Source organism: Gavia stellata, chromosome 15, assembly GCF_030936135.1.
Source record: "Gavia stellata isolate bGavSte3 chromosome 15, bGavSte3.hap2, whole genome shotgun sequence".
NCBI lineage: Eukaryota > Metazoa > Chordata > Aves > Gaviiformes > Gaviidae > Gavia > Gavia stellata.
The window spans coordinates 15,655,676-15,673,207 of NC_082608.1; positions in this window are offsets into that span (position 1 = coordinate 15,655,676).

Here is a 17,532-nt window from a genome sequence, read left to right on the forward strand (position 1 = left end):
CTCCTGGACACTAGGAAAAAGGCCATTCTCCCACGTCTCCATCCAGGACATCTAGCCCTGAGAATAATTTTTCCTTTCCTTTGAAATTATTTAGTAAACATGACCAAATTTGTGAGGAGGCAACCTATGTAGTGCATTCTTTGCAAATAAATTATCTGGGGGGATTAAAAAAAAAATAAAAATCAAGCTTAGTTCTCAGTTTTGTGACCTATTTTTGTACCACTCATCTAAGACATAACCTCCTGTACCAACAAATCCAATTTTCTCTCATCAGCTAACCCACAGAAGAAAGCAGATGGATTCACAGTCATGTACAAGAACTTGTCATTACAGAACATAAGATGCCCTTCACAGAATTAACTTGTGAAAAATATTGCAATGATCTGTTCATAGATAGCTTTCTGGAAGCAGTCTCTCTTCCTTTCTGTTTCCAAGACCTGTAGTAAGTTAGCATAACTTACATGCTTCTATGGCCTCCATCATTATGCTATCAGAATGACTCACAAACATTAATTTATAGAATTATGGATTGTAAGGCCAGAATGAACTATTGGGACAGTCTAGACTGACCTTCATGATGCAGACCAATAATTTTTGCATCAAATCTGTCACTTCTGCTGAGCTATAAAATATCTTTCAGAAAATTGTTTAGCCTTCATTAAAAGATTACAGTTGATAGAAATTCTAATCTGTCTGTAACGATTACTTTTCTGGCCTTTTAAAAACAGTCCCTTTATTTCCACTCTGAATTGGTCCATTTTTGGCTTTCACTCACTGTATCGGCTTATCCCTTTTTTACGAACTAAAGAGCAATCAGAAATATCTTGGACATCAAGACAAGGTAAAAATAAAGTCTCCTTTTTTCAAAAGTTAAACAATTTGGCTTTTTCTTGCCTTCCCTGCTATGATCTTTTTTATCAGGTTTATGAACAGGCTTCTCCTTCAACTCTTTGCTGAGCTTTTACACTTTTTCATTTCATCTTTCTAACCTTTTTTTTTTTTTAAGATTGGCCAATATTCAAAAATCATTGTCTCCTCAGTTCCATATAAATTTGCTTTACTCCATCAATGCTCACTATAAAATTAGAGTAAGATATAATATCTGCTCTTGTGAGGAAAGGAATGTTATGTCCAATTTTCAGATAAAAACTAGAGATAAAAGCATTCTGATTAACATCATAAAGGAAGCATGTGGCAGAATCAGGACTCGAATACCTACTCAGTTCCAGCCTAGCCATAAAGACAAGATTATCCTACCCCTTAATTAAGCACAGAGCAACTTCCAGCATTTAGAAAAGGAAATTAATGCAAGTTAATGTTTGTGTCTTTTAATATTAATTATGATCAGCAGTGATAGTATTTATGACTTTTAATATACTATGTGCCAGGTATACATATTTTCCCTATCAAAACAAGATGCCGCTGAGTTTCTCAGATTTTCTATGAAAACAATTTTTTTAAAAGAAATCATGCTTTAATTTCTATACCATTCTTCAGAGAAACACAAACCCATACATGCCATTTACCCACATCTGTACTATCACCATAACACATTTTCTTTCATTCACTCCACATTCAAAGTCTGTCACCTCCAGACTGAGATGGCATGCTATTTTTCAAAGTGCACTGCCATCTTCATGGTTACATCTACTGAAGTGCCTGGGTGTTTCTTCGTTGTTAGTTTCTGTTGTTGCTATTTGAAAAAATGACACAGAAGACTTACCTTCTGATGTGATGAATAATAGAAACCTACTGGATAAAGAGATGATCCTGCATTTTTTTTTTAAATATTATTTAATTTTGTATTAAATACAATCCTTTTTTTAGAAATTTACTATTTGCCAGAAAAAAAAAATGTTTTGCACCCTGTACTAAAACACAGGAATCATGTTTCCTGTGACAATGAACACTTAGAAAACATGATCTGTTCATGATCAGTAGGACTTCCATAGTGATACTAAGACACTGGAAATAGTGTAGCAGAGGAATTTTGTTCTCATTGTTCTGGGATCACACTATTTTCTCAAAAAAGGAAGATTTATTGTGGCAGAAATGATAGATGGATCGTCTCCCCCCCCCCCCCCCCCCGCCTTAACCTTCTGTAGACTTCTCCACCTTTTCAATTTCTTGTTCCTCTGTACATGTTATCTCTAGCAATGCAATACTTGCTCCTGTTACACCCTGATAATGAGCATTTTAAAAAGTAGCTTTTCTTAGGAAAAGTAACTCATACATTCCAATTATTCTGATACTTAAGACTGAATTTTTACTTATTTTCAAAGGTTTATCTACAATGTGTTGAAGTGATTTTAATTATTCTATTTTATTATCATCCAGTATGCTCACACAGTTTATTAATCCTTCTTATACTGCCATAAAGTCAAAGGAAAACTATCATAGCAATTTTGGTTTTATTCCAAATATACTAGCTAAGCCTTCAGCTTTAATAGAAATGAATTTTTGTTATTTTTCTTTTTAACTGTGATAGAAAAGGGATTGCTTCTGTGACAGTTCAGGGCATTTTCTTATGTGCAAGTCATAAATTGCTGTATCACAAAATATGCTACCGTATGTAGTACTGAGTATGTATAAGTCCCAGGCCAAAGACAATGGAGGATCATTAAACTTCATGGCTCTCAGTGATGATGACATTAGCGGAGAAAAATGGCTGAACACTAAGGAAACCAGTCCAGACCCATTTGTCTGCAAGAAGAGCTTGTGAAGCAGTTTCTCCAGAGGCAGAATAAATATTATTTAGTAAGAATTAATTTTATCAATATTGTCTGATTTTGCCCATTATCTGTAAGTAAGTTAAATGTTACCTGGGATAACTTACAGGGATCTAAAGTCTCAAAAAAACATAGGCAGGACACATAAAGAGAGAGGCATGCTTTAGAGCCAAAAGGAAACTGAATGGACAAAGAGGGAAAGCAAGACAGACTCCACGAAGCAGAGTGGGAGCAGGACAATCAAGACGTCCTTTATAAACTCAGGTCACTTCTTAGTTAAGTTCCCATGATTAGCTCCTTCCAAAAATCCAAAGCCTCTATTTTTCAGGAGTTAAACTTTTCTTTTCAAGTGTTTTCTCATGCTATCACTAAATATCTTTACTTCCAGTCAGCACAATGTTTTCCTTCCACTTTCTGTTAAGTACTTAGCCTGCTAACAACATTTAAATGGCTGCCCTGGAGAAAAGATGATACTGTATTATTCCCATTTCCAATCTTATAGGGAGGAAATTAGTACCGATTCAAAATTCACAGAATAAATTTATAGGAAAAATGCCTACATTCCCCATTATGTGCCTCTTTCTGTACACTAACAGTGTTTTTAATTTACTTACAAGACATACTTCTAAATTACAGAAGCAGACTTCCATCCTTAAAAGGAAATGTTAAAATTAAAGCTTTACTTACTGGGATAATTAAATTCAGATAAAGACCGAAATGGGTTTTTTTAATTGCAACAAGAATTTTTTTTTATAATATTTAAAACAGAATCATAAATTTTTAAGAACTAAGAAAAGTTTGTCAAACCACAACCCTTTAAAGACTGAATAAAAACAGAGGTATGATGAGGCAAATCCCATTTTTCTGACCGATGCTTAGACTGAAAAACATAAAAAATGGATTTATCAAAAAAACCCCAACTATGACATCTTAATGAATAATTTGTAGTCTGCTAAGGGAGAAAGCTTCACTGTCTACTAGTGATTGTTCCATTGTGGTTAAGACAAAAACAAAATAAACCAAACGAAAAAAAAAGATTCAGTCTTGTTTCTACTTCCATTTCTATTCTACATTACAGAAGTAGATCTGGTTTGCAAGAAAACATTCTTGTTCAATACAATGTCATTCAAAGCTTGGATTAAATGTCCACAAGCTTGTGCATGATTGTTCATGGTGAAATGACCTGTTAGGTCATGAAGTAAATTCAGGCAACATTTTTAAGTCGATAAAATGTTGAACATGGTAGATATGTAAGAACTGTAGATAATCTAAGCCATGAAATGTTTGATTACATTAAAAAAAAAATCACAATGAGGAGCAATCAAACTTTTACAGGAGCTTCAATGTATTAGAAATAATTTTACACAAAATACTGCAATATGTCAAAACAGAAGGGGCATCAATATATTCATTGATTGTAACCATATACCCATGAAAGGGATACTAGTACTGAATTAAGATTCACATTATATTTTGCATCTCAACATGTATTTACACTATTCCACTGTTAAGCTATGCAAATCAGACTTCCAATTAGTACTTACCCTCAATTAGCTTTGATATTGCCAGTTTAGTGCTGAATAAGATGTACATTTATATGTAAATTGAAATTTCCTTCTTAAAATTTGCCTTAAAATAAATTTACTTTTGGGTAATTGTAGGGAATGAGACAGGGAGACAGGCAGATCCCTGTTCGTTTTTCCTATGCTTAGCAGAGTATGGCACACATCCTAAAAATAAAGGTTTTTTAATTATTATTTGAGCATTTATTTCATATTAAGCTAAACATTTTTACTGGGTGCCTGATATTGGTTCATCAGAGATTTCACCCTCTGAAGGTTACAGAAACAGCTTTCTTACACAATTTTAAATAGAAAGATAATTTTTTCTAAGGGAAACAAGATTTTTCCCATTTCTAAGCCATCCTCTCACCATCTCGGTTTAAACTCCTCGGTGTATTTCCACTGTAATGCTGTGAATGGAGGACACTCAGGAGGCGCTGTTGGAAACTGCTGAAGACCCCTTTACAGAAGAGGAAATGTATCGTTCTTTTGAGATGAAGAACTGAAGGAAGAGAATTCAGAAGTGTTCTGCCCTTCTGATAACAGCAATCCATAAGAAAGTCCCTTACACAGTCTACAGTTCAATCCTCTGTAAGGGTTCACTGCAAGTCTACCTTCTTGTCCACTGTTTTAAAACAAAGTTAAGTGTGGACCCCAAGACCATATATATGTCTGAGGATTTAAATAGGAACATCTCCATTGTAGCTGGATGAGCTACAACAATTTACACCAGTTTAAGACTAGTACTGAAGCCAAATCAGTGATTGAAATGTAAATATTTGCCTTTCAGGTAATTTATTCCTATACTTTCTCTGTCTGCATCTTTCTTCTTCATGTACTAGATTTGGTTACATATAAAATCAAAGTGGTTTCCTCAAGGAAACTTGAGTCTTGTTCTACACTGAGACAAATCTGAGACTTTTTCATTAGTGTATGTGTGTGTGCATTTGTGTCCGTGTATATATACATATGCATATATATATGTATGTGTGTGTATATTTGAAACAAGCAGTGCCTTCCTCCAGAAGAAGGGGTAGTAATCACACAGAAAGTACGAAAGCCTGATTTAAATCATATCTAATTCAGACAGAACACTTGAACTTTGATCTGCTACAGCCCACTTAAGTGACAACCTCATCATTATTCTCTGCTGGTCCCCTTACCTTGGCTGGAAATTCTGTCCTTTTCTTTTCATCAGAAGTTTTTCAAGATTGTCAAATCCAAATTTTTTAAAGGAGAGCTTATCAATCACCATGGTTTTGATGAGAAAACATTCTTGATCAGACCTAGTCACAATTTTTTTCTCTGCCATCTGCCTGTATCCATCTGTTATCTTTTTTAAGATTAAAAGTGATTTAGGACAGGGAGTGTCTTGTTAAATTTTGTTTGTAAAATACCTAGCACAGGAGTGTCATGGTCCAAGCCAGAAAGACATTGCAGTTTCTTCTCAATTCAAATGATAAATACAACAACCTACACCAACAAGTTCCCTGGCAGGGAGGTGCAGAATGAAGGCAGTGTGGCAGAGTTTCCTATAGTCCCTTCTCTGTAAACTCAATATTCTACTCTGAGGCATTAAGTGAAATTTTGATAATGAATAGTTTGGTCCTAGCTCTGAATGATCAGGTAAATTTTATTTATTTTCTGTGAAAGTTTTTTTCCTAGATTCTAATAACAATTTCATTTGGGGCAAAAGATGTCCTAGAGATGTCCATGCCTCTGGTTGCATCCTTCATTCAGGAAAGCCTATAATTTTGAGACAGCTCTTTTTGGGGGGTGAGTGTCATTTTGCGTTTGCTTGCTTTGCCACTTCCCTCAAGAAGCTTCATCTTTTCTTTTACACATAGCAGTTGAATACAGGATAAATCTTTTTTCAGTAGGTGCAATGTTAGCTTTTAAGCAGCCTCCAGGGAGTGCGAGGAGTTAGCTCTATACTGCATTGACATTCTACATTCCCCCACTCCCAGTGAGTATATTGCTTTTGTGACACTGGTGGCCCATTCAGCAATACTGGCTAATTCCAGCTCCACAGTCCTTTATTAAGTGTTTTGTTTTGTTTGACCTCGCATCACAGGATCATCTTGTCTACCTCTGACTTTTACATTACCTTTCATTACCTCTCATTTCAGCTTCCCTACATTACATTGTCATCTTCAGAGACTTGCACTCATAACACTTGGAATAATTAAGTGATCTGCACAGCACTAATACTGTTGCCCTCTGCAAAAATGCCATGCCACCAGCTTTTAACTAAGAATGACAGAAATACAGCCCTGAAGGCAGCAAAGCGAACAGCTTAAATTCTATAAAGTTTCTTCTGGAATCTCAAAAGGTGTAAGCCAGAAACGAGAGAGGTGATAGTGATGGATGGTAAGTTAGTATTTTCAGTGAATGTACATGAGCACGTACTTTCCCAGAAGATGGCTAATCAGAGTTTCAGTCTTGAAGAAAGATGGAAGGGAATTAGGCCTCATGTTTTCTTCATCTTTCCTGTCTCTGGAACTGACAGTTATTGGTTCAAAAGAAAAGGAAACTGAGGCAAAAAAGTTCTCATCCTGGCTGCAGACAGTAGCCATTACTCTTTAGCCTTTCCGGTGAATCATTCTTTAGATGCACTTCAAATAGAGAGTGTCAGGAGAGCAGACCTTTCAGCATACGCATAAGGAATGGTGACCCACCTTCCGATCAGTCCTCAGATCCAGTGCCAGCCTACAACTCTCCCACCAGTTCAGGGCCTGGTGACTGAAAGGACCAGTTGACCCTGCTTCCTGCTTGTCAGATAAAGTCACATGGGCTTCAAGCTTGCATGGTACACCAGGACACACTGACATGTTTTGGTGCATTTCAGGAGTCTGCTTTCCTGATGTGCACTAACGCAAAATGCTTTGTTACCCATTTGTTTGAAAGGCATTTAAATTGAAATACAAGAAAAAACCCTTGAGAAAACAAATTACTTTTTACAGTTGCTTGTGGGGTGGAACTTAAAGCCTTCACACTTTATAAAAGTTACATTCTTCAAAACTGTTTTCTCAGGGGATTTTTTTAACCTTTTCCTCCACCTCAAGACACATGATCATTTTTACTGCAGTAGGCTGAAGTGTTCAAGAGTATTTCTGGTTTTTACATACACTGTACTGCAATTCAACCTTTCCCCATATTCTTCATTCCTCCCAAAGAATTAATGAGTACGCCAAGTTACTGTTGTGCTCTTCATCTGTTTAACGCACACACAGTTCAGATGACAGTAGCTCATGTTAAACTCTCCTGATGTCATTGCTAATTAAGGAGGTTATAATTCAGACATTTACTTGCAGCTTCTCCATTTGTCACTGAAATATTTTCCGCAGTCCTGCATGTTACTTGAGCTATTTAGAGTGAAACCTGTGACTGCTCTAAAAATTGTAGTTAAAATAAGAAAGCTGGAATCTCAGGTAGACACAATTAGCGTGATTTCCTACACAAGGTCAGAAGAGCTATTTCCTCTTCTTAACATGCATCGTTTTCCTATCCTCTAACAAAGCCTGATTTCCAGCCCTGCTGTGTGAGTGCACCATACCCAGTTTTTTCCTCCCCCTTGTTTTCCTGTGTATTGCAAACTTCTAATCACAACTTCTTAGTGTCTTTGAAGCTGTCCCCGTTTCTTTTCTGAACTTTACTGCTTCAGTTAAAGCACTTCAGGCTTATGAGTTCTACAAATTGTCCTCTCTAGGAACTTTGCTGCTATGCTTATTGCTTGCAGACTTTCAGGTCCCCGAGTGCTTAGCTTACGATATAGTCCATTTTACCATTGTTTGGTCTCTAATAAGACTATACTGATACAAACAAAGAAAAAAAATAAATGAAAAAGCAAGAAAACTTTCACTGGCCAAATTCCTTCACCCAAACAATAAAAGTATTTTCTCTAACCCTTCCTAGGGCAATCAACATTTTGTCCATGTTTAGCTACAGATGAATCTTTGGGGATCATAATGTCATATGTATTAAATAAAGCTGTGAAGTAGGGCAGAAAGGTCACTGTGCTAGTTAGTGACAACATCTTCCACTCAGCGGAATGTACCAAGAACCGTTCCACCCAGGTTTGCTTTAGAATATGTGATCCTATCTTCTTCTTGCCCTAACCTAATATTAAGAAAAAAAAAGCTTGGATTTTTTTTGTTTTGCATTTTCTGAAGAGATTTCAAGGATGTGTTGGCCCTTATTTGCAGACTTTTCCCTTATGCAACTGGAAATTTCATTATTAAAGAAAAAGCGCTAAAACTTTCACAAAATACCATGATTCCAGCAGCTGATATTTTCAGAAGGATAAACAAACAGAAATCAAAGTGGCAAGAATTCTAATAACACTCCAGGAGACAGCAACAATGCCAACATGTGGAAATCCTTCAAAGAAAGCAGTATAGGATTTATCTTAGTCAACAGAAGCTCATCACAGTCCATAAAAACAAGTAAACAGCTATATTAACACTGAACAGTAACATTTGCAACAGGAAATTGAATTCTGTAATCAATGAACATTTAAGAATTGCTATAATATTTTAATGTGTATTTTCTTAGGAGTTTGATTCCAGAAATTAGGGGTAGGAAGGGCATCTGATACAAATGTTTCTGGGAAGGAATAATGACCAAATGGTTCTTGTATGGCTTAGGGGAAAAAAAAAAAAAAAAAGCCCTACACATCTTTAAATAACTCTAAACCAAGCTGTGTTTGTTTTTTTTTTTCACAGCTGGAATACTGGTTTTTATTACAGCTCAACTGTCATTGCAAATTAAAATCCATCTCTGTTTGTTAAACTGCTACTTAAAATGGCTTCCACCAACTGTTACAGTTAGATATTATGTTGTCATTTATGCATTAAGTGGGACTGGTTCAATAGCATGAATATTTAAAAACAAGTACATGGAAAGTATTTTAATTGGGTTTCCATTGCTAACTGCTGAGTTATGTTCCCAAGGTTTGGTCAAAGCTTGCTTAATTTTTCATTACCTATGAAGCAGCATCCACTGAATTAATGGAATCAAGATCCTTTGTAGGTGCATCTCAGGGTGTCTGATCATAGCGGAACAGCTTTGCACTTTTAATGGACATCAATTAAAGTACTCAGCAGACTTCTACCATGCTGGTTAGTCTATGCTAAACAAGTTATTTGGTGAACTCTTCCTTAGAGATGTTAACTGGGGAAAAAAAACTACCACTTTATCATGAACAAAGATACTACAGAATGACTGTAAGCACATTGAAAGTTCTGGCAGAGATTTTCAAAGCTTTGCACTGGAGCTATGCATGAAAAATTGTATTTTCATGGCCCATGACATCTATAAAGGCCCAACATCCACGGAAGCTGAGGTGAACTTTGCAAAACGGATAACTGTATGAGGATCTAGGTCTAATTTAATTTAAAATATCTTACCTGAGAATACAACAGGCAATTGTCAGAGGTAACCAGATTATTTATACAGGAGTTAGGCAGTTCTGAAAAATTACAGTAAGTCTTCACCATCAGGTTTCTAAATAGCTCTTAATGACTGACCACAACTTCCTCAGACATCGTTACAATTTTTTTCTCTTTAACCTATAAATCACATCCTGCAAGTGACACAAGTATCAGTCTTATCTGTTACTCAGAGACAGTCACGTCCAAGATACTTTTGTTAAAGTTGTTCATGAATGTTCCCTCAGACCATCGAACTTTACAGAAATCCCCATGATCCATATACTGAAGTTACTACTTTTACGATAGCTGAGTTATGATACACATTGTTAAAGACTTATCCAAAGAGCTATCAATTACTCAACACTTATGAAAAAACAGCACATTTATTTAGAAACCAAATAACGTTTTCATAAATATCAAATGATTCCTAAACATCATGAAAGTTCAATAGGGCCTGGACACCTAAATTATGTTCAATAATACTGTTGAAAATATCTCCACTTATCTATGTGCCTTTGACATGCTTAGCCTTAGATTTTTTAAAAATCACTTGCACTTTTATTAGAAACCTTCAAGGGAGGACTGCTACTCCTCATGGTCATCGCTGACTATGGAGGCCAGGAGAGTTCACGGCCTTCCCAGCTTTCCTGCCACATCAGGTCTTCCTGGCAAATGTTACAGAGAGTGTAAATTTAACATCTTATTTTTTCTAATTGACTTTGTATATTAACTCCAGAACAGATACATCTAAGTGCCTTGTACTTCAAGCAAGTTTCTAAGTCTATATCCCTTCATTATTTAAATATTTTGTAGCTGTAAAGCTAAGTAATTTCAAAAACATTATGTTAACTACTCATTTCCTTAAAGTGATGGAGATTGTCCTTTACATTCTGAGTCTTGAAAGTACTTAATACCAGTAAGGAAGTATCTTCCAATCATCATATTACCCAAAATAACACAAGCAGGAGGTTCACTGCCTATTACTGGAAAATACTCTCTTTCCCCAGTCTAGTGATTCCTTCCCTTGACTAAAATAAAGGAGTCTGTGAAGTTGAATGAAAATTCTAAAATTCCTCATATTGGCTTTTAAGATAATCGTGTTGGTTTTTAAAATATAGTAAGACAGTAAACATTTCTGTAGTGGGGGCAGAGGAAAGTTACTCCTCCACTGGAAAATACACTGCTTAGTTTTAGCCCTATGTGGATTTTGTATGTGATTATTCTTGAGGTATATTAGATAAATATCTCCAAGTGCGTCCTTTGAAATGTCTCCTCCAATCCAACTGTGAATTCTGAACATGATTTCCTAGTTGTTTTCATTCTTTTCAATGGGATGGAGTGAAGGTGTGTGAGGAGCACACAAGTAGGACTTTAGAAAATTTAGTTTTCTTTTTCTGACCAATGCATGCTGTTCTCCCAAGTTCGAGAACTACTTGCAAAAAATTCTCCTGCTTCAAAGTGATAATGTACTTAAATTATAAAAAAAGGAAATCTTCATTAACACTTATCTTAATATGAGGTTTATCTCCATTTGAACTTTCCAGGCACACCAAACCCATGTGCCCATGGGTATTGAGGAGTAGCCACTTGACACTCTTGAAGGTGTTTCAGAGCATTTACTGTCTTCAAAATAAACATCTGTCAGCTTAGTTTTAAGTAGATTTAAGGTCAGGCTTCCAAAATTTCTACTAATTTTCAGGATACGCCACTGTTGATTCTAGCACTGAAGACTCAAACCATTTTGCCTATTTTTCCGTAAGTATTTTCTCTCTAAGTACAAGGTATATGTCTCTCTGTACCCAATTCTTTTCAGTGTTTTCCTTCTATCTCTGCCTACCCTTCTCTGATGTGATTGTCCTCTCAACACTTCCACAGCACTCCAGAAATATTTTTCTTTTTCTGGTAATACACTGTGTAAAGGGTTGTTTTAATCTCTTCTGCAGTTTCCTGGAGTGGAAGACTCACTGAAATCAGCTGTTTTGATGAACTCCATTTTTTCACTTCAGGACATCAGTATAGTATTGAACCGATTTTTAAAAATCCATGCTATTTCAATAAAAAGAAATTATTTCTACTTCAGTGATCCCAAAATGTTTGAATTTAAATAGAAGTGTCAAAATAACATTTATTACTGTATCTTTCAGAATATTTCTACCTCAGAAAATATCAATTTCTCTTTCTATTTCAGGGCAAACCTGAATGTTGATAACTTCGAAATTGCACTAGGATCTATTAGGTTTTAGGGAACCTGTATTAAGGGGTCCAAAATGGCAGTTCTGAACTGTGTCTGTAACAATATTAGCAGAAGTGTTTCCATCTTGTATTACAGGAAAAGAAAACGGCTAACTGCATGGAATATTTATGTCCAAACAAGGAACTGGTATCTTTCTTCATTATGTATCTAGCAATATCTTCTTTAACTACTCACTGTCCAGAATGAAACTGTTGTTGCAACTGAGAAGCTTCTCCCCCCTGCCCCTGCCAATACATATATAAAAGAGTAGCCCCTATTTTTAAACAACTGTTTCTCCTGGTACCGAGAACTGTCAGTCTTAAATCTTTTCTGCACATGGTTAAATACCTCCAGAAGACCCCAAAACTTTTTTCCTAGGGACACTGAATGAATAGAGACATATTTTGATGCAGGTTGTACTCTCATTATTTTGAGCACACGTCAAAGATGGGAACTAGCTTGCAGGGATAAGCCTATTTTGAAGGGCCTGATATTTATGGAAAAGAATAAGATACTGTATGAAGATATGATGGATCATGACTGATACAAGAGTTTTCCCACTGACATTCCACTATGCTTCAGGGCTTCTGTCTTCATAATGCTAATGACAAAATTCTCCATCCAGTTGGATGGAGAATTTTAGGGAGTTTTCTCTCTAAAAGGGAGAGAGAAAAGTTGACTGCATTTCAGGAAGGGAAATTAAAGACTTAGTCAGTAAGTTTCACCAAGGAAAAAAAAAAAAAGATCATGAAAGATGTTGTCAGTAGTCTATTATAAGTGTTACTTAGAAGAAGGAGCTTCTATCAAGGTGGGGGCTTTTTTCACAGCACCACAAAGAGACAAGGGGAGCACATTTCAGAATTCACAACATCTCAATTCTCCATCTGTAGACAGCATTACTCTTCCCTGCCCTCCTATTAGAGACAGCAGACTATTTCTATGATTATTATTGAGATATCTGGTTAAGTTTAAGTATGGTCTTTTCTCTGGTACTCAAGCACAAATAAGGATGACAACGTTGACTTTCTTTCATTTCATCATGAAAGTACGTTTTCAAAGGGAAATGCCCGAAATATTCAGTAACAGGAAGCAATTTGAACTGGTTAGTCAGGAAGATCAGATAAGTTAACTACAAATTTATGCCATCTTCATTTCCTTTCCTGTCAGCCTTTTTCCAAACTAGCATGCCATACAATGTATAATCCTGGGGCAGCAAATGAGGACGTGAGACGGCGTTTCCTTTGAATGACTAGCAGACTTTTGCTTTCTTCATCTTCTGATGAACAGTTGGGTTATCTCACCCAGTCAAGGAGATGGGAATTACCTCATCTGTGTTAGACAAGAGTAAGTGATATAACAAAAGCAGGAATATGATGTTCAGGAAGCCTAAAAACAAAAAGCTGTTGAGATCTAATAATAAATGCACAACTACAAGTATGGGGAGGTGAATCAAGCATATTTTGAATGCTATTCATCAAACTCATTATCTTAGAAGAGCAGTAGGACAATCCAGAGAACTGATGCTACTACTTAACAAAACTTGGCAAAAGGGGAACCCGAATCACTTTGTCTTTCTATTTCATATGCACTCTCCCATATGTGATAACATTAAGCAGCAGTGTCATATGTTATTATGTTTTATTGCTTAAATGGGCAATTTCCCAACTAAGTTAGGCCTTGGGAAGCTCTTCAAATGCAAACCTAATCAGGAAACTTGCAACTCTATAGATTGCACTTGATGAAATATACTGCTCTCCAGCTGACCTTCAGGAAATGCAGCATCAGTGGAAGCATGCCTCACTCCAGGTCTATGACTCAGAATTTAATTACATTAGAGAAGGGTATGATCTGAAAAGCTGATGCTGTTTTTATTCCAACCACTGAGCTTGTTGCCAGCTTAGTTATCAACCACCATTCAGCTGAATGGTCACTTGGGAATCTGTGGTGGCAGTGTTAATACGAAGCTTGTGGTGCTGTTTTTCCTGTGGTGGCTGCGCTCCTGGAAGAAGACATGATGGAGTGGGGTAAAGGAGGATGCCCAGTAATGCAATTCAGCTAGGTAGGAGCTAATTTGTAAATTGTTTTACGAATTCTGAAATGTTGCAGAGACAAAAGTGCTTGATTTATATGTAGAAAACAAAACTGACTCTATATTTTTCACATACCTTTAAGCCTAATTACACGTAAGTGTTGTAGAAGAGATCCAGAATTATTATTGGCAACATTTCTGGCTAGTGGAGGAGATAACATTGAAAAAGAAATCTGCATTCACTGGGAATTGTTTGGTTTGAATGTCAATTTTTGAGTTTCATAAAAAGGGTTTACTAGAAATGAAATTAAGAAAAAACAGGTTTCCATATTAGCAGACGGAACCAGTGCAGAATGTTCAATATCCCTTTTCCAGAAAGGAAGGCTGGTCAGTTTGCATTTGAGAGTTGAAGTTACTTCCAAAATGCACCAGTATCTATTCAGCTACACCTGTGACACAGCTTAGAGGAATAGTATTTGCCCAGTTATGTCCTAAACCAAAATTAAGATTTCCATTATTCCAGTCATTCCCAAGAGCGTGGAACAGACTATTGCAGTGCTGTTTTATAAATACTATTTTAACGTAACAATTTCTTAAACAAGTAAGATCTTTTTCCTAACAAGGAAAAGGGTTACTAACAAAGCAAAATTCATAGATACAAAACCAAAAAATAAATCATATAATGCAAGCCCTCTTTTGACACTGTTCCCTGACAGATGTTTTGGACAGAATGCTGCAAAGCTGAACTGAACGCTGTACTGTCATACTCAGACCAAAGTCCATCTGGTCCAGACTTCTGCCTCCAAAAGCAACCAGTATAATGCTTCAGGGAAAACATTTTAATAAACAGCTACAAGTTAATTTACACCAACTTGATACTGACACTCTTGTAACACACACCAAGTTTCATCTCAACAGTATTAATTGTTACAAATACATACAGCTAAACAACTTAATCCCAGGCTTTGAGGTCCCTCTCAATTCATTTACCTACATACTTTAAAAGGCTGGGACCTTAAACCTCAGTTCTTCAGCCATTAAAATGAATGGCACTTACAAATTTAGGAATGACAAAGCCCAGACATGGTGTGGTAACATCTGATTGACAGACCATAGGATTCGTTCAATTAATCCCTGTCTAAATTTAGATTATGAAAATCCTTAAAACAAGTTCAATTTTAGCTAAAAAAAATAAACAACCAAAAACCCAGCTGACAGAGAATGCAATAAACCATTGGCAAATTGTTCCAATTGTTAGTTACCTTCACTGAAAAAAAGAAATCACCTTGTTTCTCATTTAAACTTACTGAGCTTCGACGTACAGCCATTGTATCTTGTTGTATCTTTGTCTCCTAGACTAAGGAGCCAACTACCCCTTCTAGATACTTATAGACTCTGACCAAGTCCCTTAATATCTTGATTTAATTAAACGAAAAGAATTCAGACCTCAGAGAAGAACAAGGAATTCCAGTAATGTACAGTCAATTACAGAAATAAGAGGGCCAAAATTTGAAAGGACTTAGAGCTGCTAAAGTGAGAATGAAATAAAATTTAAGCACCTAAATACTGGAAACATCTTACTGGTAATACAGAAGTCCCTTACTCCACAGAAACCTTAACTATTTACTTTCACTGATGCCCAGAGTGTACCTTTGTGTATTTCTAGAATTAAACAATTTGATTCCTAGCTAACTCATAAGCCTGATCTGGGCACAAAAGTGAGGCACTCCTTCACTTACATTGCCAGTGGGCCTTGCTTTGGAAGGGATTGTAAAACATTCCTTACCAAAAAAACAGGATAAATCCCACAGAGAATGCAGTGACGGCTGCCATTCTTTTAAAATAACAGGTTGAGCAGAGAAAGGCAGGGAGAGTGGTGCTCCTGTTTGCCCTTCATTTGTCAGAACACACACCCAACAAGCAGCAGATGTAGGTTCCCCTTGTCTGCCTAAGTGATTTCAAAACCACATTTCCACCTTCTACAAAACATATACAGCAAGTTTAAACTTAAATCTTACCACCAAGGAAAAAGACATAAAACCTACTTCATCCTCATGATTTCCTAGTGACTAGATTAGACAGCTCTCCACTTAGTGCTTGGATGATGTGAATCTCTTTCTGAAAGAGCAACCCACCTGCACGCTGGAGGAAATAAGCATCAAGCTTAGAACAGAAGATTCTACTAGAAAATGAGGTGTTAAGAACTTAGGTTATATCATGTTTTATATTTCAGTGTTGTCTGATAGACCTAACATTGTTACTGCATCATTTATCCTGATCAAGAATCCCCTGGTCATTTTACCTCCCTTTTGCACACAGCATTACAGTGGGAGCACACGTTGCAGTGATTTTATAGCACGATCTTCTACACTTTCAGAGCCACTTTTTCTAAGTTGGAAGTCTCTCATACTGAAAGCATATTGAAAAGCTTCTGGTCAGAAGTGAAAACCAAACTGTTTTCACCTACTTTGCCAAGTGACCTGGGTTGCTTTGGAAACATGCCCATCTTATTCACTCATCTTTTTCAACATGTCCAAACTTCTTCACTACAGATTTTATGCATTTCCAAATTGATAACTAAAAAAAAAAAAAAAAAAAAAAAAAGGTAAAGTAGAATCCAGAATCTATACTTTCAAGGCTCCAAGAAGATTTGACTTAGTAGCAATTCCCCAGTTGTAATTGCTTTACTAGACAGTTTAAACCCATTTGGAAAGTTCCATGTAGCTTCAAGAGTATTGTCTCCAGAAATAGCTCCTGTTTGAACTGTAGCTGTTCACATATAATTTAAATCAAGCCTGTGACTGTTTTTTACCTGGGGAGCTTGTGTATTGAGATAGGCATTTCAGGGACAGGAACAGGGTAGAGCGGACACTGGTGTACATACATAAAGGTAAGCCAGCTGGTGCAGTGGCTCAGTTAGAAGGCCAGGGGAGCTGCCTGAAGCCACCCCAATGGTTACACTTAGCGTGCTGTGGCACGCAGCAAGCTACACACAAACCTTGTATACATTACAGCTTTAACCCCATCACTAAAACTAAATGAGTGAACCTAGAATTCTTTTTTCCTGTATAGCTAAAATACACATGGAACATTTTTAACTGTCCTTTGGTTTGAAACTGCAGGTAATTAAATCCTAGTACAGGCCTAATATTTCAGTGTGCTCCCTCTGATCATAATTATCACATTTACAAAGAGCTACAGGGTCCAGGCTGTTCAAAGATAATTTTTTTCTATAACTTCACAAGATAATTGTTTGCAAATAAACTTGGAAGCCACAGTCAGTGAACAAGTTCATGAAGTTGTTCATGAAGTCAACAGGAGAAGCAACAGGCCAGCTCATGTGCTGAGCGGTGCTGTGAATCATGCAAAAGGAAGGTTCATATCATACACAGGCTGGCCTTTATCATAACAGTCCTAAAGTTTCACTTGTACATCTCCAATTGCATTTATCATCCTTGACTCCAGTGGTTTCATCATTTTGATGAGGAGTGTGTAAAGGGCATCCTCCATTCATGAACAATGAACACTGAGAGCAAATCAAACCAAT